This window comes from Anneissia japonica, unplaced genomic scaffold (genome assembly GCF_011630105.1).
Source record: "Anneissia japonica isolate Jap-2015-1 unplaced genomic scaffold, ASM1163010v1 scaffold287978_len313048_cov192, whole genome shotgun sequence".
NCBI lineage: Eukaryota > Metazoa > Echinodermata > Crinoidea > Comatulida > Comatulidae > Anneissia > Anneissia japonica.
Window position 1 is genome coordinate 286,155 of NW_022753122.1, and position 6,644 is coordinate 292,798.

Genomic DNA, 6,644 nt, shown 5'->3' on the forward strand with positions numbered 1-6,644 from the left:
TTTCTAAAATGTAAACACTTTTTGTTGTAAGTGAAAATGAAATATTTCAGTATTGTTGCGCGGGCCGGAATGTTGGCCGCAGGCCAGGGGTTGAATCCCGGGGCCAAAAAAAAATCATAAAGAAAACGAGTTATATTGTAATTTCTCATAAATATTTAATAAATATAAATCTGGTATTGGTCACTTGGATAGAAGTTTGAGCTAAATATAATCAACACCATACTATACTTTTGGCCGGAGTGTGTGGTAAGAACAAATCGATTGTAATGGCTGGGCAAAGACGCGTCCTGTTTCTATTAGTTTTAGTTCAAATGTACGAAAGTATCCCCTCAGTAGGTTTCTAATGAGACATTAAGAATGTGTTGTTGTCTGAACTGTGAGAGGGGCCGATCGGGACAACACTGTGCTAGGGGGTTCGGGGGTATGCGAATTTGTTTTCTAGACGCCCGAAATCTCAGCCGAAATTAACACTTGAGGCGTTTTGGGCGATCTATTATTTCTTTTTTTTTTTTTTTTTTTTTAAATGTAGGGGGGGGGGGGCTCCCCCTCCAAATCCGCCCTGCTCTACTAAAACTTTTCGACATACGGTTATTTTTCTATAATTTCCAAAAATCCAAATACGCTAAAATCGCACACACACACTCATCTTAGGCAAATTTATTAGAAGGGGGCCCTCGTACTATACGGTAACCAATTATGTAACGCCTGTGTACTTTTTGGGGAAGTGCTCATTTTCAAATCGAAATGATCCCCGGAAGGCCACGGGACCCCTTTTACTAACACTCAAATACGACGCTTTTTTAGTGTATGGGGCCTTGGCCGGCTGCATCCCTACCCACCCACCCTAGAAACCCCCGCTCTAAAACAGAACAATGACTACCCATCATAATAAGCCTATTATTAAATATATTATGTATCGATCAAAAACAATGTATATAGGCCTACTAATAATTCGGATATATGATTGGACCATAAAAACGATGGCCAAATTAATCAGATTGGCCTTATGTTTCAGAGCAGCATAATTGGTGGTATCGAAGTGAAACTTTATTAAAACAATCAAGCAATTTGGTTACGTAATCGTCTTGATATTGATATTTTCAAGCTTATTAGACAACTCGAAGAAAATGCGGATCTGGAAAACAAATCTGGGAAGGAAAAGGGGTCATGCTACAAGCACCGAGCGGGGGTTGTGTCAATATTTTGTTTATCAATGCTTGAGACCAAAGACTAAAATCGAATTGGAGAAGGGCTATACAACGTGCTCTCTTTCTCTTTCTGGATTTTCTTTTCTTCTCTCTTTTTCTGTCTTTTTTTTAAAAATTTAATTTAATTAATTTTTTTTCCTGGGGGGGGGGGGTAGAGGTAGCCCCCGTGCTCCCTGAATCCGCCACTTCCAACTTTTCCCGACACCATACTCTGTAAAATTAAACAATTTCCCGTTTCTATTTACTTTTCCTGACACCATACCCTGTAAAACAACATATTCTACAATAACATTTTAATGATTATTTTATTCAAAATAAGGCATCGATCGATATTGGAATACCTCTACATTTTTACGTTCGCACAAAACTAACAAAATCTTCAAAATTATATAACTATGTTTTCTTCATAAATATAAAATCATCTTTATTTAAATATTTTATATTAAATAATGGAGCGTTCAATTAAATAATTATCATTTAGATATATATAATATCGGACAGGTCTACGTAGTATACTTTGTTGTTTACCATATCAAACTATATATATATATATACGCATATATAATATATATACTATATATATACATATATACTATATATATTATAAATATATAATGAAAGAAGAGTAATAATTCTTTAATACTATGTGTCTAACGTACTACAGGTTTATGGATCAATTTATATTGTTTAGCCATGGACCTATTAATAATTAATAGGTCCATAGTTTAACCGTGTAGTTAATCATTCATTTTTTGTTTCAGAATTTGATACCCATAAACAACTGTATCTAAAAGCTTTACCTAAGATAACATGCCAAGAAATGGCCACAGGCACAATTTTTTTTCGTTGAAATTAACAGTTAAACATGAGAGTTTTATATTGGGATAATCTAATTAGAACATAATAGATACGAACAAAAAATACAATCAACCCCAAAAACATCAAAAGCATCTACCGGTGGTGTTACTGATTGAATGCTGGGATTTCGTCGAATTATCGCTGCATGTATGAAAAAACGATATCTTAAATATCGATCTAACTGGCTTAGAATCCCATGATCTCCTTTCTAAAATGTGCAGTAACTGACAAATTGTCCTCCCTTTAGTCGGATTCTATCACTCGATTTCGAAAGCTGATGACCCATCGTGGAAAAAAACGGCCGGCTTACATTATGTGTTGGAAATATTTCGTAGGCATATATTATGGAAATTCCGTGGTAGTCAAGTTGTTCTTATTTGTTTGTACTCATTGAACTTGCACTTTCGCACAGCAGTAAATCTCTAGTTGGAATGTTCATGTGTAGAGTATGAGTTATTTCTGTATCATACCACACTTTTTTTCATACATGATTAGGATTGGGATAATAGATAGTTCGGCAAGCACAGTCTCATATCAAAGCACGTTGTGTAGCATTAACATTCATCCTGATGATCCCTTAGCGCATGTGCATGCCACTGGTATGGTTTCATCAACGGGTTTATACAGGAAAACTCCAGATTTGCATTGTCCAGTCTTACGTAATACTGTGGCAATTCGCGTTATCGGCGTACAGCCTAGGCCTACCGCACAATCTTGATATTCATCCCGACACGATTTACACAGACACCGAGCAGTCGAGAGGGTTGACGGCACACGATCCGGGTCTTCGATATTCTCTAAATGATAAGGGCACAACGTATCTGCATTTTTTGGACATTCGTCGTCATTTTTTGCAGTGTACTTTGATATATCAGACGTCGTACCTGGTTTGAACTGGTAAATTTGAGCAAGCTGACTGAAAAGCTCCTGTACGGGTGGCTCTGTACAGTGAATATCTGGAAACTTCGACCGTAGAGTGGTATTAGAAACACTATGCGGGTTCACAGCAAACGTTCCACTGCATACAAATGCAACACAAATACACACGGCAACTTTATTCATCTGTGAAAACATATATATATATATAAATAAATATAATGAGTGAATGAGTGATAAAAAAAAATAATCAACACGTAAATGTACCTATAGGCTACACCAACATGGAGCAAACTTGACTTTTGCAATAAAACTACAGTTACAACTATGGATATCGTGAAATACTGTAAATAAAAAAGGAAAATGATAACCAAGATGATAAAGACACGTCACAGGCGCTAATAAACTAGCCCTATGTAACTAACGTCTAAGCTTTTCAAGTTCATATATATATATATATATATATATATATATACATATATACATATACATATATATACATATATACAGTATAATCACACGATGCCACGGTTCTTCTGAAAATCAACAACCACATTTCCAATAACATCACATGATGTCCGATAACTATCTCGACTACGGCAGAAACAAACATTTATACAACCATGCATTTATGTTTACTTTTATCAAGAGTAGTAGTAACAAACTGCAACAATGAACTTCTTAACGTTTAAGACTGTCAATAGAATCCGTAAGCTATTATATAGGCCTACTCCAGGTAGTACTATTTTAAGTTATGATGACTGATGCTAGTTCGATTCATGCCCAGCGGAATCCACCTTAACTGCTGACAATGCAATACAGTACACCAATACAAATTACACCCACTGAAGCGACACTCATTTTTGCAATACATTGTATACGGAAACAAATATTGCGAAATTGTGGAAAAATAAATAGCATTAGTGATGACTAAATATGCGTATATTAGTTAAAATAATAAATGATTCATCATGATAACTATTACTAATATATTGATATATTAATATTATGATTATTATTAGTATTAAATTATATATTATTATTATTATTATTATTATTATATGTCAATACTTGGTCCTTTATTATTTTTAATTTATATTAATGATCTCCCAAATTGTTCATCATTATTAGGTTTTGTTCTGTTTGCTGACGACACCAATCTTTTCTATTCAAACAAAAACTTACCAGAACTTTTTAAAATTACTAACACTGAATTAAGCAAAGTATTCAACTGGTTTAAATTAAATAAATTATCATTGAACATTAATAAAACTAATTTTATTCTTTTTAATCACAAAACAAAACAAGACCATAATCATGTTTTAAAAACAGATAATAATATTATTAACCAGGTCAGTGAAACAAAATTTCTCGGTGTAACATTAGATTCCAAGCTTTCCTGGCAACCTCATCGTAACAAAATTTTTAATATTAGTTCTAGAAATATTGGTGTCATGAATAAGTTAAAAAATGATTTCCCCCCACATATACTTTTATCATTATACAATACCTTAGTCCTACCCTATATTAACTATTGTAATCTCTCGTGGGCCACCACAGTTGATAAACATACATACCTATTAATAAATTATTTATAATTAATTAGTACTATATTATATAGTAATATTATATTAATTGTAATACTACAAAACAAAATCACATAATTTAAAATCTAATTTTTAAACATACTTGCCTTATGTCTTAACTAGCAGGTGATTTTATTGGTAGATTAGTTTGTTTTTAAGTGTATAAGAAGTATGATTGATTTGCATGCCAAGTAAAATTAGTACCCTTTAATTATTAATTAGTACCCTTATTTTGCTTTGTTTTACCGTATCGTAATTCTCAGCTAGGCCTAGCTGATACACGCTGTGTGGCTAAGGAAAGTTCTGTTTTTCTGAGCATGTGCAGATTGTGCTTATCTGGCTCATTAGCATAACAGTACCACACATAAGGCTAAATCAACTTAAACCAGTCAGCTTCCTATCCTGGTAACAATTAAAAGTCTGTACCTGAGACAACTATAATATACGTCCAGTTGTCTCGGATCGTACGAAAAAGAGACAAGCTCCAGGTCTTGGTCGTCTGTCCATGCTGTCTCGCTCGATCGCTTTGTCTTTGGAGGAGGAATAATGACTGTTGTATTACTATTAGTAATTCTCTAATATGCATCTATGCGCGTTTTTACGGCTTTGAGCGTGGAGTAGAGGATCACAGCATCGGTATAAAAAAGACAACTTATTGGCAAAATACTGTACTTAAAATAGGACTTAAGATAGTGAAATGCCAAGATTTCCATGCCTTAGTGTAATTTCTAAAAATAACCATTTTGTGTGATGAAAAAACAGACTTGAAACGATGATGTTGATACTTACATTCAACTAACTCTGTAGGCCTACAACAAGCTCAAATATTCCATACTTGCTGATGGCATACAATAATCAACCCTCTTTGTTTAATAATAACAATAACAGCCCATCCTAGTAGGATGGTGAATGGAAATAGCTTTTCTAGGGCGATATGATGGCTTAGCTTAGTAAATATTTTGTCTTTGAAAAAACAGCTTAAATGAGGGTGGCAATTCTTGCATGTGCTTATGCAGCGAGTATTATCAAATTTGTTATACTAAATACTAATTATAAATATTCAACAATCATTGTTAATTATTATGAAATAATTATTATGAAATTAGTAATTAATAAATGTATTGGCACTCTGTTCAGTAACTTCCGTCTTCTCTATAGAAACAGAGTTAGTGGTAAGTCTTAGAAGCATTTGGTTTTCTGAAAGTAGGATTTTGGAAGAGGCTTCTGCTTACAACTAGCCAGTGCTACTACATAAAATGGTAGTTATTCCAGCTGGTGCAATTTTTTTTATACCTCCTTGGAAAGATATATATAGTAAAAATAAAATAAAATGATAATTGCCTAAGTAAATAAAAAACAATTATATAAAAAAACCAGACAGAGCTTACCACGTAGGCCTACGCCTAATTACTGTACTGTGTTTGTAGGATATGCCTACACTTACAAAGTATATTTTACTAGACTTAATAGTTAATAGTAATACTATGAAATCAAAAACTACAGTATGTTAGGCTTAATCAGGGAACAGTTATAATTACAACTGTTCCTTTGGCCTAATTAATGCCATCTAGGTTTCGAGTTTTTATTTATCCAAGAAAGGTTCAATCTTGCACTCCCTGTTACAACGTGTTGCATGCCTGACTGAATTTGAGCGCATTAGGATAAGCATGGAGGAAATATTCCTCCATGGGATAAGTTTGATCACCCAGTTGGTCAAAATTGCCTTTGCGTAGGGTTTGATAATCCCTTTACGCGTCGAAGCGAATTCAATGGCTGGTCGTTAAAGCATGCGAAGTGTACCATTGTAAAATAGGGGTATTTAGTTTATGTGAATGTAGACAAAGTTGTAGGTGCAGGCTCATAGTACGTCAAAATAAACAGAAAGGTAATACTAATATTATACTTCTTTAGGTATACATTTTTTTAACATTGTAGAAATGTGCCTATTACAGATGATTCTACCATGTATTTGCATGACCCACTGAAAATGGTATGGTCTGATTATCAGATCTGAAACCGGAGTTTCGCCGAAGAGAATACGTGGGCCTAGCAGAATATCGTCATTTAGAAACTGTCATAACTACTATATTTGTTATGTAAATACATTAAAAAATAT

The 6,644-nt window shown here is 33.8% G+C and overlaps 1 long non-coding RNA gene across 1 annotated transcript in view; it reads right to left on the reverse strand.

Annotated features, from left to right (window-relative positions):
* Positions 1-1,486: 1,486 nt before the first annotated feature.
* The window catches only part of LOC117122718, a 9,039-nt gene continuing 3,881 nt past the window's right edge, over positions 1,487-6,644 (reverse strand). Inside the window, exon 2 of the long non-coding RNA XR_004447742.1 lies at positions 1,487-3,128. This is a non-coding gene — a long non-coding RNA (uncharacterized LOC117122718). The remainder of the gene's footprint in view (positions 3,129-6,644) is intronic.